At 43.3% G+C, this 17724-nt stretch overlaps 1 protein-coding gene, 1 long non-coding RNA gene and 1 pseudogene across 2 annotated transcripts in view; 1 reads left to right on the top strand and 2 right to left on the bottom strand.

The window, feature by feature from the left end:
- Nucleotides 1-1172, bottom strand: part of ZKSCAN1 (zinc finger with KRAB and SCAN domains 1) — a 64015-nt gene extending 62843 nt beyond the window's left edge. Inside the window, exon 1 of the mRNA XM_077140680.1 lies at nt 622-1172. The gene's annotated coding sequence lies outside the window, so the exon portion shown is untranslated. The remainder of the gene's footprint in view (nt 1-621) is intronic.
- Nucleotides 1-17724, top strand: part of LOC143667014 (uncharacterized) — a 38206-nt gene that overhangs the window by 16984 nt on the left and 3498 nt on the right. The gene's annotated exons all lie outside the window — the stretch shown is intronic.
- On the bottom strand, nt 16730-17578 carry LOC143667003 (gap junction gamma-3 protein pseudogene; annotated as a pseudogene).

Raw genomic sequence — 17724 nt, 5'->3', positions numbered from 1 at the left:
CTGCCCACTGTACACAGGTGATTCTATAGTGGGAGGAGATGTTGACTGAGGTAAAATGAACCAATCGCATTCTTGATGTTTATTACTAATAATAATGATAAAGCTATCACTTTAGTACTACCTGCTATACCTGTGATGTGTGCTTCATACATTATTATCACATTCATTCCTCCCTATTAAATAGGTTGCCATCATTTTTCCTCCTTTAGAAACAGGATAAACTGAGGCTCAGAAAATAAACTGCCCAAGGCCACACAGCCAATAAGCGGCATTTAGTCTCATTTTGCTAGTCTTCCCAAAAATAATCAGAAAACCAAACCTTTGTTTTTTAAGGGCTTAACTACCTTTAGCATAATTAATTTAATCTCCGGGGCAGGAATTTGGGGTTACATATTCTAGAAGCTCCATTACCCAGTTCAGACTAAACATTTATTAAGATAGTGTGGACGTATTTACTGCTCCCCCTGCAGTCTTGCCACTTTTCCACCTTTGTTCTTTTGCCATCTGGAATGTTAAACTTTCTCTTGGGTGGTGGGGCATTTCCCCACATCCGACTCCTACCTTTCCTTCGAATACCACCCACTTTGGGCCGTCCTCTGCCCCTGCCGCAGTGTCCCTTACCTGCGTCTCTCCAGTCTCTAGGAGATAACACACTAAATGAAGAACGCACTTGGTATTTCCCTTACCAGGGTCCCATTTCCGGAAAAACAAAAAACTCGTTTGAATCTTCATTCCCCCTATACAGTACCTAGCTCCACGCTGGGGTTATTAACCGTTTGGTGAAGAATAATGAAAAAACGTAAAATAAGGGGGATCCAGGATGCGTTCTGAGAGGCGACAACCTGGACTTTCCAAAAGGTCATTTTCAGAAGGCGCTTCCGCGGACAGGAGCGTGGGCTGGAAGGGCGCGGGGCCCACCCGCAAGGATGGCGCCAACGATGCCTGAAATGAGGGTGGGGACTCCCCGCCTTTTGTCTTAGGAGGCATCCCGCAGGCGACAGAGGGAGAAACCGGAAGTGTGCGGGCAGGAGCTGAGAAGCGGCTTCCCGGCCAAGTCCTCCCGCGGGCCCAAGGCCCGTCTGGGGAGCCCCAGAAGCCACAGCCGCGTGGAACGACGCTTACGACTTGGGAGCGACCGCAGCAACACCTCACGAGGACCCCACGGACGGGCTGGAGCGCGCGAGGCCCGGAACCGCAGGCCGCGGCGGGCGGACACACAAAGGCCGGAAGTGCGGCCGGCGGGCGCTCGGGGAGGCGCGTTCTCTAGGACTGCGGAGGCCGCGCGTCTCGGTGGTTCCCCCGGGCTCGAGGGCCGCGGGGACCGCCGGGAGGTGCCGACTTCCCCTCCCCCATCCCCCCACTCCAGGGCCGGAAGAATATGTCAAAAAGAGAAACTGGAAAACAAATCCAGTAACTCACGTGTGGAGTACATTATGTATGCGGGCCTGAGTCTCAGGCGAAGCGGTTGGAGTATGGCAGGTTTTCATTCTGGCTCTCCCAAGACGTTAAGGAAACAGGCCCGGGAGAGCCTGGCCAGCCCAGGGTCTCGCAGGGACACAGCCAGGCCAGGACCCAGGGCCAGCTTATAAAGTATTTTAAAAGGTGTAAAAATACGTTTTATCTAGAATTTTAGTAGCCTCGAGAGGAAGGGGCGGTCAACATACTTCCTGAAGTCCTCATACAACTTTCAGCCTCTTAGAAGAAATTCCTCCTCACTCTAAGCTAACTTGGATGGGTCTGTTTCTGACAGCCAAATGGTCTCTAAGAGTCCTTCATTTCACTGAGACTTTTGGAGATTAGGTGATTTGTCCAAGATCATATAAGGTGCAAAACATGGCCCAATAGTAATCCTTTCCCTTGTAACCATCTGTAGTATTGGCCAGACTCTAGAGTCAGCCTGCCTATTTTTAGACCTAGTATTTTCAAGTTGTGTAAAATTGGACAGTCCTTAACCTTTTTATGCCTCAGTTTCCCCATCTGCATAAGTGAGGATGAAATTGATACCTACCTTACAAGGTTGTTATGTGGAGTAAATGTAAATACTTGGAATAGTGCTTAATAGAGAATCTCTAGAAATAATAGGCAACAATAGCATTTTTACTGAGGACTTTTACATGCACTAATTTATTCCAACTACAGTCCAGGTCACCCCAAATTAACATCTATGCTCATTCCCTTAAACTGTGCACTTTTTATTTTCAAGAAGCACGTGCATGATGTCCAGGGGGTGAGTCTCCCCTCCGACATAGGACATGGCTCCAGGGAATAAGCCTGGCCCTGGCACTGGGATCCACAAAGCCATCCTAACCAAAAGGGGAAAACAAATGTAACAAAATAAGGATCAATGGCTGTGATGGTTAGATTCTGCTGTTAATTTGGCCAAATGATTATGCCAGTTGTCTGGTCAGGCAAGCACTGACCAAACCATTGCTGCAAGGATATTTAGTGGCTGGTTGAAAACCAGGAAGGCTGATGGATTAAGTCGTCAGTCAGTTGATTGTATCTGTGGCTGATTACATCCGTGAGCAACTAAGGCATGTCTCCCACAGCAAGACAATCTGATCAGTTGAAGACATTTAAGGAAGAAGATAGACTCTTTCACTGCTTTTTCAGCCAGCGAGCCTCTCCTGTGGAGTTCATCCAGACACTATCAGAGCCACCAGCTTCACAGCCTACCCTGCGGATAGAGTTGAGAACTGTACTCTATGGAAATACTCTTATGCCAGCTTCAGCTAGATATTGCTAATTGCCATGGTTTGCCAAACCCCAACCAACATCATTCCTGTTAACTCTAAAGAAAACCCAGAGCTCTATCTGCGATCTTACAAATGTTGTAGGTACTAAGTTTACTTTTCAGAAACCTAAAACTTTCAGATGATTCCTAGGCCAGATAAGTAAGTCCTGAAACCCAGAGGGGCCAGTATCTCCAAGAACATCAACCAGTTTCATCCTTCTATCCCATATTGTTGACACTCCCTTTTAACATGAAAAATATCCCTAAAGGTTGGCAGAAGGATCAAAGGAGAAGGAGGAGTTATAACAGAAAAGTTAGGATTTAGCAAATGAGTATGACTGCTGAGTCATTGTATTGATACTTCTTTTTTAGTCTCCAGTGTCTTGGAGCATCTAGAAGGAAAAACCTGAAATTGTAGAACTGTAATCCATACCACACTTTGAAATCTGTCCTATAGCTATTTGTTAAAATGTACTTTGAAATTTATTTCTTATTTGTATATATGTTATATTTCACAATAATAATAAAAAAGAGTCATGTGTACCCCTTAAGCAAAAACTACTATATTTGTGCTGGCACTTGTCAATTGGGGCTTCTTAAATGGAACGCAAGTTGCATTCCACATGTAAGGATGATTCAGTATTAAGTGAAGGGGACTGCTTTACCTCACAAAAGAATTTACATGGGCTAAAGCAAATACAGGAACACCTGCCTGATGTACATTCGGATTACTGTTAACTTCGAATAATAAGACAAGGGTCGGGAATGACAATGTGCTTTTATGACTTTGAAGTGGTATATAAGGCAAATAATTTGCAGATTTCAGTGTGCTGATGTTTGATCCAGACAGGAATGTTCCTGCCTGGAGGACATTGAAAAGTAAATAATGAGGATCATGGAAGAAGGTCATAAACCCACCAAGAATGGGTTCTATTTACTTGGGCTAGAACCCACTTGGTTAACAGGCTCTGGTCGGGCTCTAGACTTTCACGGTGCCGGGGGTGGAAGAACTTCACTTGCGGTTTTTAAAAAAATTTTTTTTTTATTGCAATTGTTTCTTAATTCAAATGGACTTTGGAAAGCAACAATGTAGGTTGCTGTGCTGACCAGGCTTCCTTGCTGCAAAATTCCCGTGCCTTTCATCTCATTGAACCTGACACCCACACCTCTATCCTCTAAATGCACATGGGTGTGGGGAGAAAGACTGAGGTGTGCTATCATTGGTCGCATTAGTCTTGGCAAAGTCCTACCTGATTTGAAATCAAAGAAAGGTTTGCATTTACAGGGAATTTGGACAGATAATCTGTAAATGAAAGCTGTGGTTATCTTGTAGTGTGGGAAAGAAAAAAAGAAAAACAACAAAATGAGGTGTGTGGGGACAGCCACTGAGATTTTATTTTGTCTCCCTTCTCTCTTTCCCCTTTTGGACAAGAAGGCCTTCTCAATCCCATGATGCTGGGTCTTGGCTCATCCCCGGGAGTCAGGTTCCACGTTGCCAGGGAGATTTAAACTCCTGGAATCATGACCCACGCAGTGGGGAGGAAGGCAGTGGGTACACCTGCCAGGTTGGCTTAGAGAGAGAGTGGAAGCCGAGTCTTGAAGCTTATTTTAAGCATAAAAAAGCTGTGATATCCACATGGATGGGCATATTAATGGTTAGAAGGACATACATGCTCTTTGTCGGCTTCTTACTCTTGGATCTGGGGCAGGAGAAGGCCCAAATGGACTTCCTGGCCCCAGAACAATGGAGAAAATATCATGACTATGTCTGAGTGAGATATCTAGCACCATCATCTGGGCTGCCACATCAGCACATACTTTGCCCAGTGCATTCCCAGTTGTAGCCTGGGTGGTCGCAGTTCCTGCCCATGTCCTCACTCCCGATCCCACTCCAGATTCCCTTGGGAAGAAAGGACATTTACCCCAGACCAGACATGCCTTGTCCTTTGATGAGGGATAGAACTGGCACTAGCAGTGATGTCCCTTACTCCCTTTCAGGCAGCCTCTGATATTTGAGGTTTCATGAAGTTCTGTGGTGTGTGATCTGAAGATGGCCCAGTTTGTAGATTATGCCGTCCCTATTCAGTCACCTCCCAGGGAGGTGCTTTTTGTTTTTCCTTTGTCATATATGACTCCAGTTTGCCTGATGTATTCTGCTTAGGCCATAAGCATAGCTATGACATGCTTCTCTCTTATTTTCTATCCTCAAAAAAGCACATAGAGCCACCATCACACATTCAGAGTTTTTTCCCTGCCCTTCAGCACCCACCCACCCACCCAAATCAGTAACATGGAGAAGCCAATCATGGCTTTTCTTACTTGGGAATTTTCTCAGCCAGAATTCTCTAATTTTCTTCCAGCATTTCTTCACCTGTTTCTTGGTGTTGCATTCTTTGTCATGGTTGTGCAGTAATATTGTTGAGAGGGGCTAACTGTTTGCTCAGGTAGGACCTTAGAAAGTACGATGTTCTGTGTGAGCATGTCCTACCAGCCAGTATTCAGCCTCAGACATTGAAAACTTGACTTTGGGTGATATACTTTGAGTCGTCACTCTCCATTCTAGAAAGCCTTCATAGCAAAAGCCAGGACTCCTGCAAAATTTTCCCATCCTTCCAAACAAGGAAGCGAATTGGTTAGAATCCAGGGATGTGCCATGAAGGCTCAAGGAGTCCTAGTGACTGGGAGTGATCTGGGGGAGAATTGGGGTCTGCCCTAGAGCTGAAGAGAACCCCATACTTTCCTCAGTCTTTCTGTGTGTCAGTAACACTCCTCTGAAATTGTCTTCTAGCAGCTAGTATCACATTACTAGGGAAGCAGATCGCATGCATTTTTTTCCAGGTCATGTACATACTCCATCATTGGAAATTTGAACCTGCAGAAATTAAAAAAAAAAAAAAATATATATATATATATATATATATATATATATATATATGTATCACAAAGTGATGTGGCCTGATTTTTCGTGTTGAGTCCTAATGGCCAACTCAGGGGAGGTGCCAGCCCAGAAAGTTCTCTTGGCTCCTGCTGTTGCCTGGATCATCCACTCAGGCTGGCAGGTGCTCCTCTTCCTTCTGTCCCAGGAGCTTGCCCTTCCTGGGTGAGCTGGAGCCACAGATGGCTTGCTGGCCCTGTCCCCCAAAGAGGGGAGTTCAATGGCTTCTTTGCATTTTGTTTGCATTTGGGAGGGTGAGAACACGGGGAGTTGACACCCTTGCAGCTGAATGTACTTTCTGCCTATGCCAAGAACAGGAGCTGTGTTTGCACCAGAGGGTGGGAAACGAATAGGACTGCTCACCCAGGGAGGGTGGGAGCTGGGATCACAGGCGAGTGGCTGCAGCAAGTTCTCTGCCTGCTCTGGGCTCTATGGTGGGACTTTAAAGTTCACAGTCTCAACACACACTGGGACATTAATCCCAATACAGTCCCTAGAGCTGAAAAGTTCCCCATTTTAAGTGTTGTTAATTTTATATTAAATCATTAATGTTTCATGTGAAAGTAATTTCCCCTCAAAACATATACATATTAAAAGATTTTCTGAACTTTTTCTTAAAACTTTTTTTTATTGCATAGTATAACATATATACAAAGCCAAGAAATAAAAAAGCAATAGTTTTCAAAGCACTCTTCAACAAGTAGTTACAGGACTGATCCCAGAGTTTGTCATGGGTGAGCTTCTCAGATTTTTTTTCCTTCTAGCTGCTCCAGAATATAGGAGGCTAGAAGGCTTAAATATTTTTTTATCATCACAATTAACTTTTTTCCATCTTTTTTTGTGAGAAATAACACATATACAAAAAAAGTTACTGATACATTCAGTATTTCCTTCTATACATTTCAAAGCGCAGCACCACAATTAGTTGTAGAACATATTTCAGAATTTGACATGGGTTACAATTCCACAATTTTAGGTTTTTACTTCTAGCTGCTCTAAAATACTGGAGACTAAAAGAGATATCAATTTAATGATTCAGCATTCATATTCATTTGTTAAATCCTATCTTCTCTGTGTAACTCCACCATCACCTTTGATCTTTACATCCCTCTCTTTAGGAGTGTTTGGGCTATGACCATTCTAAATTTTTCATATTGAAAGGGTCTGTTACTAATATGGGGTAGGGAGATGGAAATAACCGATGTTCTGGAGAGGCTATGGCCTCTAGCTTTCAGGATTTATCTGGACCAGGGACCCTTCTGGAGATTGTAGGTCTTTGACAAATTACTATAGTGCTGGAACCCTTGTGGAATCTTATATATTGCCCTAGGTGTTCTTTAGGAACTTTGTTTTTTTGAGCACGTCTTTTTTTTTTTATTATGTTTTTGAGGTCCCCACCATTTTATATTAAAACTATAAAAAACATGATAGGAAAGCAGGATTTAATTTACAGAGATAAAATTTTTAGCCATTTTCTAGAAATTTAAATCAATTTGATTGAGCTATAATTTACAAAACAACAAGATGCACCCATTTTAAGTGCACAGATTCAGGGATTTTGACAAATTTATACATTTGTGAAATTACCTAAACAACCAAGATATGAAATGTTCCATCACTGCCAAGATACCCTTGAGCTTCTTTTCAGTCATTTCACAGCCCACCCCACACCCAGCCCAGCAAGCACTGGTCTTCTTTTCGTGACTGTAGATTAAGTTTTTGTCTCATAGAATTTCGTATAGATAGAATCATACGATACCTTATTTTGCATCTGGCTTCCTTCAGTGAGCTTAATGTGTTTGAGATTCATTCAAGTTGTTGAATGTATCAGTAACTCATTTCTTTTCTTTTGTTGCCAAGAAATTAAATTTAATTAGCCAACTTTTTTAAAAATGCAATTTTATTGAGAAAGAGTCAAACACCAAATAATTCATCTAAAGTGTGTAATCAACAGCGCACGGCATCATTGTTTAGTTGTGCCTTCATCACCACAATCAATTTTAGAACATTTTCATTACTCCAAGAAGAAAAAAGGAAAAGAAAAAAGAACACCCAACATTCCATATCCCTTATCCCCCCTATATTTATGTACTTATTTTTGTCTTTATTTTATTACTCGTCTGCTCATATGCTGGATAAAGGGAGTCTCAGTCACAGGTCTTTCATAACTACATGGTCACATGATGAAAGCTATATAGTTCTACAGTCACCATCAGGAATCCAGAGTACTGGATTACAGTTCAACAGTTTCAGGTATTTCCTTCTAGCTATTCTAATACACTAGAAACGGAAAAGGAGTATCTATATAATGCATAAAAATAACCTTCAGTTATAACCTCTTGACTCTATCTGGAATCTCTTAGCGACTGAAACTTTGTTTTGTTCATTTCTTTTCTCACTTTTGGTCAAGGAGGCTTTGTTAATCCCACCTTGCCAGGGTCAGGCTCATCCCAGTCCTGTCCTATGTAGGGGGAGGGTATATTTGCAAAGTTGGCTTAGAGAAAGAGGCCACATATGAGCAATAAAAGAGGTTTGTTCTAGTTTGCTAGCTGCCGGAATGCAACACACCAGAGATGGATTGGATTTTAATAAAAGGGGATTTATTTTGTTAGTTCTTCAGAGGAAAGGCAGCTAACTTTCCACTGAGGTTCTTTCTTATGTGGGAAGGCACAGGACGATCTCTGCTGGCCTTCTCTCCAGGCCTCTGGGTTCCGACAACTTTCCCCAGGGTGATTCCTTTCTGCACCTCCAAAGGCCTGGGCTGAGCTGCAAGTGCTGAGATGAGGAATGCCGAGCTGCTTAGGCTGTGCTGCGTTGTGCTCTCTCATTTTAGCACCAGCCAATTAAGTCAAACGTCATTCACTGCAGCAGGCACACCTCCTAGCCTACTGCAGATATAATTAGCAACAGATGAGGTTCACGTATCATTGGCTCATGTCCACAGCAACAGAACTAGGTGCCTTCACCTGGCCAAATTGACAACTGAATCTAACTACCACAAAGTTCTCTGAGGGTGACTCTTAGGGATAATCATAATTATAAGTAGGCTTAGCTTCTCCTTTGCAAGAATAAGTTTCTTAAGGGCAAGCCCCAAAATCAAGGCCTTAACTTATTAAATTGGGGGTCTCTAATGCTTGAGAGAGTATCAGGAATTCCTCAAGTGGAAAAGTTTAATAGCTCCACATTTTTACTCAGTCCCTCAAGGGGCCTTTGCAGACTAAAAATTTTCTGCCACAAAATACTCTGGGATGTACTGGGGCATTACATTAACCTGTACAGAATAACAAGATCTCATCCTCTATTCTAGTTCCATGTAATTATGTTGTTTAGATAAACTGACCACACAGGTTAAATTAGATAGTGTGCTGCAGGAAATACAAATTTTGTACCAAGTAAACATCTCTTCCTTTGGTCTCACACAGAAGTTTAAAATGCAGCCAATACCCTCATCCGTTACCCAATATTCTGATTTGCCTCAGTCCTGACCAGACCCACTTTGTTCATATCTCTAGTTGAAGTCTGATCTCTTTTTCAGTTTCTTTAACAGTTTTTTAACAAGCATTTTTTTTTTCAAAACATGGGCAGGGACCGGGAATTGAACCCGGGTCTCCAGCATGGTTAACTAGCTTTTAATGAACACAGTTCCTCATGAATTGAGGTGTGCTTCTAACCTCTGTGCCCAGAAATTTAGCTACTGCTGTTGGTATTCCAGAACTATTTCCACTCTAAAGGAATCTGTAACTATATATTCTCCAAACTTGGTATCAGGAAGGTTATCTATGCTTCTCACAACCTGGGAGTGATGTAACGACAGGACCTACAGATGGCAGTGGCCCAATGTAAACAAGAGGGGCTGAGGGCTTCGGGCTCACCAGTAATGCTCACTGATGAGAACTGAATTCAGAATCTGTCCTGGGCACCCTAAAGAGACCCGGGATGTTAGAACTGGAAGGACAGCAGAGAAGACCAACTCTTTTCCTTTGAGTTCAAGGAGAAGTTGGGCCTTTTGTGCCTGAGAACTCTTAAACCCACCTGCTTTGTCTGAGTACTGGGTAGTGATATTGCAAATATTGGCAAAAGATACATATTTTTCTTTTGCCTGCTGAGACCTTCTGGGAGGACAGAAACTCTGTTTTTTTATGTGTGAATCCTCCAAAATTGCTTTTGCTAATTACATCAACAACAGAGCTAAACAACCTTGTTCTCTAAAATCATAGACTCTAAGAAACTTTGCTGTGTGAAATCCTTTCAATCACATCCTGCCCTTGCCTGGGGATTCTGAGTTGTGTAAGTCATTTTGACACAGAGACACAGTCTTGATTTCCAACCCAGGTATAGAAAGAGTCAGAGAGGAGTTTTCAAATACAGCTTTCTACGTGTGCCTTTACTTTATAGGTTCCAAGGAGATAAGACACCAAGTCTGACTCTCAGGCCTGTTGATTTCCTAACAGAAGCTAAAACCATGATTCTACTGGGACGCGGGCAAGGCCATACAATCCCTCTCTTCTGAGTGATGGCTGCTTTCTTTCTTTGTTTTTTTTGTTATTTTTATTGCTACAACAACGTACAAGCACATATGTTCTTTTTTAAAAAAAATATTTTTATTGTATAATATAACCTATATACAAAGCAAAGAAATAAAAAAGCAATAATTTTCAAAGCACTCTTCAACAAGTAGTTACAGAACAGATCTCAGAGTGTCATGGGCTACTGTTCTATCATCTCAGATTTTTTCTTTTTGTTGTCCCAGAGCACTGGCGGCTAGAAGGAATATATATATATATATATATATATATATATATATATATATATATAGTATATTCATCATCATGATCATTTCTTAGAACGTTTGCATCAATTCAGAAAAAAAAATAAAAAGAAAACAGAAAAAAATTCATACATACCATACCTCCTACCCCTCCCTTTCATTGATCACTAGCAGTTCAATCTACTAAATTTATTTTAGCATTTGTTCCCCCTATTATTTATTTTTATTCCATATGTTTACTTGTCTGTTGATAAGATAGGTAAAAGAAGCATCATACACAAGGTTTTCACAATCACACAGTCACATTGTGAAAGCTGTATCATTATACAATCATCTTCAAAAAACGTGGCTACTGGAACACAGCTCTACATTTTCAGGCAGTTCCCTCTAAACTTAATCTAAAAAGGGGACAGCTGTATAATGCTTAGGAAGAACCTCCAGGATAACCTCTCGACTTTGTTTGGAATCTCTCAGTCACTGACACTTTATTTTGTCTCATTTCTCTCTTCCCCCTTTTGGTCGAGCAAGTTTTCCCAATTGATGGCTGTTTTCTTACCAATTACTTCCCCTGTCCCAGTTTGTTCTTCCTACCTCTTGGACAAAGATTACTGAGTTACCCAGAAACGACTTGCTTCGCGACAGTGCAGGCTTCCCACTCCCCCTTATGAGAAATGCCACCCTCCATCAGGGTGTAGGGTGCAACTTGTGGCAGCGAGTTGCATACATCTAAATGATTTGACTCCAGTTGTGTTCCTTCTAGTCTCTACCAGATTGGTTTTTTCGGTTTCAGCCTCTCAAAGCTATGCTCAGGTCCCTGCCACTTGCTGCGTGGCACTGCGCTGTGGTGGCAGCAGGCCAGAGTGGCCACAGCTGTGAAGAAGCTATGGAAGTTTGGCAGGGATGTGCCTGTCGGGGCTGCCTGGCCCTCACTTGCTGCCAGAAAGTGGAGAATTGGTGTCTCCTGGCTATCCCCTCATATATGACCCTGTCTAAGTCATTACTTTTTAGGACATAATAGTCAGAGAGAGAGAGAGAAGGGCAAGAAAATTGTATTCTGCATTCCAAATCTTGGAACAGGCATTTAGGGTAGATATTTCAAAACGGTATGTGGCATCTTTTTAGGTTTGAGGATCTTGCCTTTTTTTTTTTTTTAAACCTTCTAGGGTAACACCTTCAAATATCAGAAGTTACCCGGGTCTCCAGCATGACAGGCGAGAATTCTGCCACTGAGCCGCCGTCGCATCACCCACTTCTTTTGTTTTAAAGATACAACTTTGTTTTTTTTATGTGTGAAACATTTTAGAAGTGATAATATTTTTGGAGATTAGGATGCTAAAATGCTTAGAATGGCATCTCTTTATTTCTGAAATTAAGTAGCTCATACTGAAATTTTTCACATAGATATTTAACGATTGGGAGAGAGATTGCTACCCTTCCCTTAAAGTCTGTGTTTTCTCAGGGATGAAAAAATTTCTCAGCCACAGGGTTTGGCTTATTGATGATATAAGAAAGGACTGAGAATTTGTGCAAGCGTAATATAGGTGGCCATGCAACCTGGTGCAAAATCCAGTAAAATAAGATTAGTTGCATCTTATCCATTCTTTCTCTTTCATGCCCTATGTGCATTTTTGACAAAGTTTAACTTTTTAATTATAGTACATTTGGAGGGCATATATCCAAGGTCAACCTTTCTTAGTATACTTTAAAGAGTGGCATTTGTTAAAGTTTCACCCACCTGGGCCAGGTAGGAGAAAAGTTAGGAAAGACCGTAAGTTGGGGGCTGGGATGTGTGGATGTGCCCTGGGTCCTTTGGAAGTCACCTTGGTGATCAGTACAAAGTAGCTGGTACCACCCCCTTTCCCAGGAGCAGGATTTTCAGTTCCTCTGTCTGATCTCATTGCCTAACCAGAATGAGGAGCATGGCACAGGCTCTGGCCTTGCAAGGAACCAAGAATGGAGGGTTTTGGCGAGGCTTATGCAGAGGGTGTAGGCAGGGGCTGCTAGGGCTTTTGCATTCTGGGTACAAGTTCTCCAACATTTTTCATAGGCCATGGAGATCTTGTCTTTCATGAACCCTTTCTGGAGTTCTTTACCCCTTCTTCATACCATCTCTCTTTTAATGTTTCTATCTCTTGCTTACCACAGCCTCATACCTCCTTAGGTTCTCCTTGATATTTTCCCTTGTTAAAATTTCCACATATACTCTGATGATTATCTTTGGCAGAATTTATATTAACACTCAACCCCCTTTCTCATTTATAATTATTTACAGCAATCGTCTTTCACCTTCTTACTCTTTTTTTATTTTATATCTTCTGCTCAACCTACCTTCCTTGACTCCTTCCTTACCTTACCCCTTTGCTGTGTCCATCCATACTTTATCTCTCCATCTCACTTCTTTCTTGGTCCTTCTCTGTATTTGCCAGACCATTTTGCAGATTTCAAAGCTTTGTGTAAGGAGAAAGCTAAAATTTGTGCCACATATGCCTCCTCCTCCTTTTCCTCCATCTATCAGATGGCAGGATCTGTGCAAATCAAATGACATTGACTCTATAGCAGGAACTGTCACAAGAATCCAATTGAGAAAAATTCCAAAGGAATGTCTCCCAAGACTAAAAATTTAGAGACTCTTGTGAAAAAGGTATGTTAGAGAGATAGGAGAAAAACCATTCCAGAGAAACTTAAGAAATACATTTCCTAGAATAGACGTTGCAAGGAAAAGAGGGTTATTGACTAAGAAATTTTCACAGGGCAGGGAGATGACTTTTTTATGAGCGTGAGGAAATTTTTCAGTGTAAACTCCATTTTTACTAAAATACAAGAATTATTTTGAGAGCGAGACCTATTAAATGTGGCGAGAGTGCTAATAGTTTCAATAGGAATTTAGATCTTGTCCAATATGATGGAGCCTACCTCAAGGAGAGGCTATATATGGGTCTGTATACATCTACCTTAACTTGGACCAGACTCAACACTGGGGAACCTACCTTAGAAAGAAACCCTTTGAATGTGATGACTGTGGTTTGATCTATCTGAGCCCAGTTTCAACCCACGTATGCCAGGGATATAGAAAAACTTGACCAGGCCACAGGAAACCCACAGAGGGGAGAAACACTGCTGGGGTTTTGAGTGCGCAGAGAGCATCAACTCTGTATTATCAGCCGGTTAATAAATCACCCCCACGACTTAGTGGCTTAAAATACCACTTATTGTTTCACCATTTCTTTAAATCAGGGGTCTGGGAGTGGCTTAGCTAGATGATTCCAATTCAGAATCTCTTAGGAGGCTGAAATCAAGGTGTTAGCTGAAGCTGCAGTCATCGGAGGCCTGACTAAAGCTGGAAGATACTCTTTTAAGCTCGTGTGGTTGTTGGCCGAAGGCCTTACTGTGTGGCTGAATCCCTAGAGCTGTTCAAAACATGGGTACTGGTTTCCCCTAGAATGAGTGATCTAAGAGGGAAAGAGAGCAAGGGAACAACCAAAATGGAAGTGGCAGTGTCTTTTCTAACTTAATTCTGGAAGTGACATACCATCGCTTCTGCCATGTTTTATTGGTTGCACAGACCAACCTTGGAACAGTGGGGGAGAGGACTGCACACAGGGCGACTACCAGGGGTTGGGATCATTCAGGGCCATCTTGGAAGTTGGCTACCACAACCTCTAGTCTATTTCAATACCAGGGAAAACATAATGGATTGAGATCTTACAAAGGCAGTGAATATGGCAAGGCTTCGGCATGAGTTGCTATTTAATTGCATTGGATGGTTGACACCAGAGTGAAACTTTATGGGAAAACTTTCTGGATGTACCTGGACATACGTCTTCATCAAAAAGACCACATTAGAGGAAAAACCCTGGGTGAGTCATTTGGGAAAAGTTTTAGCCCATGCCCAAACGTTATTCAACATCACAGGATTCAGTCAAATCAGAACCCTTCCAGAAGGCATGGCTCTGGCCAAGCTCTGAAACATTTCTTAAGGCTTCCTCCACAACTGATAATCCACTCTGGTAAGATATCCCTTAAATGTGGCGACTGTGGGAATGCTTTATTGGTCGTGACTGAAGTCTAAAGAAACAGTAGAAAAGTTACAGTGGAGAGAAATACCTCTGAAGAAGATTCAAGTCTTCACTTGATTTTAAGCAGCTCACATTGGAAGGAAAACTTGTCACCCACATATGAGAGAAAGCCTTCCCTCCTACCTCAGCTCTTGCCGTAGTAGAATGCTTCTACTAGAATTGGAGCTTTATGAAAAATGATTGCATTCATCTGATCAGAAGGAGTTTGATTTTGGTGATGTTAGGCGCTAAATATCTTTGGATTAGATTCTAGTCCCGCTTTCTCAGTAGGGTAGCCACCTAACTGTTGAGTACAGGAAATGTGTCAAATCCAAATGGAGTTGTGCTTTGATATAAAATACACACTGGATTTTGAAGACTTCGTATTAAAAAAATGTAAAATGTATCATTAACAATTTTCAAATACTAGAACATTTAACATTTCATGTGTTTGCCTTGTATTTCCATCTGACAGTGCTATCTTGGCTCATTTTGGTCCTTCTCGTGGGTGAATCAGACTGATGAACAAACCTGCATGCTTATTGGTGCTCAATACTTTCATGTATTTTCTTTTTAAATTTGTGCATCAGTCTTAGGAGGAAGGTGGCAATATTACGACCCTGTCTTACGCTTGAGGAAACTAAGGTGCAGGAGGAGAAATAATAATTTGCCCAGGGTCACATGGAAAGTGGGAGAGCCGGTTTGGCTGAGGGCTGACTAGTTCTAGACTGGCTTGTGTGCTCAGCCACAGCTTTAAGCTGCCTCAGACAGCTTGTTAACCAGAATGCCAGTTTGATGACTTTTGAGGGGAAGGTAGTCCTACCTTGAGAATGGAGATTGTGCAATTTCCTTTCCTCAGTAGGAAAGTTTACTGAGAAAACTAAACTCAGAAATTGTGCTAAATTAAAAATGGAAATCAAGCAGGAGAAAGGTGATTCCAAGATTTTTTTAAAATCAGGGTGTGTTAAAAATTGATCTTTCTGTCCCGCTATCTCTCACCTCTTGGATTCTTGGCCTCAAAAGATCTACTGATCTTCTGCCTATTTATTAAAGCATTTATAAAAGTATCTGGGTCCAAAGCCAGTTCGGGATTAATCCAAACTCTGCTGTCACGTCAACTTGAATATCAAAATTTTACAAATCCCAGTAAGCTCATCACATCGATTTGGGTCCTTTGAGAAGGAAATGGCAAGATGCAATAGAGTGCATGAAATTTTTATGTTTTGGGAAACCATGTTCAGAGCCCAAGTAGGCAGAGTAGAAGTCAGAGTCACGGACGGACGCAGGTCTGCTGCATGTGGAAATGGGAGGGAGATGCGTAGGACTCGGTGCAGCTCTGGAAAGCCTTCACTGGGGCAATGGGGAGTGGGACGGAGCAAAGCCTGTCTGTGACAGTGCTGGGCAAAAGACCAGGCTCTCCTCGCCATGCCAGGGCATCCTCGGGTGCACGTGGCCTCAGCATGGATGCTGCAGCTGTTCCAAAGTGACGACCCTGCTCTTGAAGGGACCAGCTGAGCAGTACAGCTCCCAGCCGCCATAGGCGGACTTTCATTCTTCAATTCATTTAAATATCTGCTGCAACCTTAAACTTTAATTTTTTCTCATTATCATAATCCCCCTACTTCTTCCCTGTACCCATTCACTACCCTAGAATCACATTCCTGTTTATAGAATCTCAGTAGATTCTATAGCATCATTTTCCCGGAAGAAGGTATCCTCTTGTTATGCCTTCCCTTGGACATTTTCATGGCTTTAGAACTGTACACTTGTGACCTACCAAGGCCGCCTGCTGCGCTTCCAGACCTTCAGGTCATCCTGGTGACCACGTCCAGCACCTTCTGCCAGGCTTGTACCCTGTATCCCGTGGTCTGGCACAGGGAAGAACCTTTACAAGTCAATACATTTCTGGTATATTGCTTTATATACCAGAAATATATATGAAATATTTTTCTGGTATTTCTCTCTCTTATTTCTTATTCCAGCAGCTTTAGCAAACCAAACATTCTGCTACCCAGAAAAGGAAGGACACTGTTGGGGGGAGTGGGCTCAGAAATCGCAAAGCATTCAGCAGCCAAGTAGGACTCCCTCACCGCTGTCCCATGTCTGTCCCATGTCTGTCTCTGTCTGAGCCAGCAGGATTGTCTCAAATTTCTCCTGTACACCTATTCCATTGTTCTCTCCACGGATACCCCAGTCTCATCCCCCCTCCACCCCACCCCACCCCCGACACGGTGCAGATATACTTCCAGGACACCCGGCCTCATCCACTGCCCGAGGAGAGGGTCATGTGCTGTTGCCTGTTGCCTTATACACAGGGGCTGGGCGCGTGGCCTCCAGGGAGGCACAGGGCTGGTCAGGCAGCGGGGTTAGAGTGGCTGGTGGACGCTCTGGATGTCCCGGGGGTAAAGAATGTGGGTTCCAGGGCAGAGACACACCTAAGAGGTTCCCCAGGCCTGTCTTCCATCTTCTCAGGGGCAGGAACACAAGCTCCAAAAGGGTAAAGGAGAGTCAGGGCCCAATGACCCCAACATGGTCTTTGGGAAGATGGACTTCTCAGCGGGGGGCAGGATGCAGGTTACACTGCTAGGGCAGGGGGTGCTAAGGCAGTTGAAGACAAAGGGCACGTGGACCCCACAGAGACAGTACTGCGCCCCCCCCCCCCCCAGGGTTGCCACCTCAAGGACCATGTGAGCTCCCAGCTGGGCCCCAGAGGCCCAGAGCAGCCTGCAGCTTCCGGCAGCATCTCTGCTCCTCTCCCCTTCCAGGATCAGGGCCTCCTCCTCCTCCTTCGCCTTTCCTGGTTCTTCCCAATGCCAGACCACGGGATACAGGGTAAAAGCTAAGTACAGGGCGCTGGGCACGGCCACCAGGATGACCTGGAAGGTCCGGAAGCGCAATGGGGAAAGCCGGTGCATGGCATCGAAGCAGGCAGCTTTGCAACCCGACTGCTGGGGGTTGCAGTCATGTTAGCTCTGCCTGTGGCTGTAGACGCAGATCCCAGGAGCACAGGAAGCAGGAGCCACCCCACAGGGGGTGGAGGACCGGCTCTCCTCAGCCAGCAGCCGCCGCAGGAACCGGCCACACATCCTAAGGAAAAGGGTTAGCACAAGTGATTGACGGAACTTCAGTGGGTCCCAGGACTGCGGGGATTATTTGGCCTGAACCTTATCAGCAGCCTCCTTTTTACTCCCATATACAATGGGGTATTGGCTTTTGTTTCCAACAAAAAAAC

Source organism: Tamandua tetradactyla, chromosome 23, assembly GCF_023851605.1.
Source record: "Tamandua tetradactyla isolate mTamTet1 chromosome 23, mTamTet1.pri, whole genome shotgun sequence".
Lineage (NCBI taxonomy): Eukaryota > Metazoa > Chordata > Mammalia > Pilosa > Myrmecophagidae > Tamandua > Tamandua tetradactyla.
The sequence above is the reverse complement of the archived record's forward strand: the minus strand, read 5'-3'. Positions and strand labels throughout refer to the sequence as shown.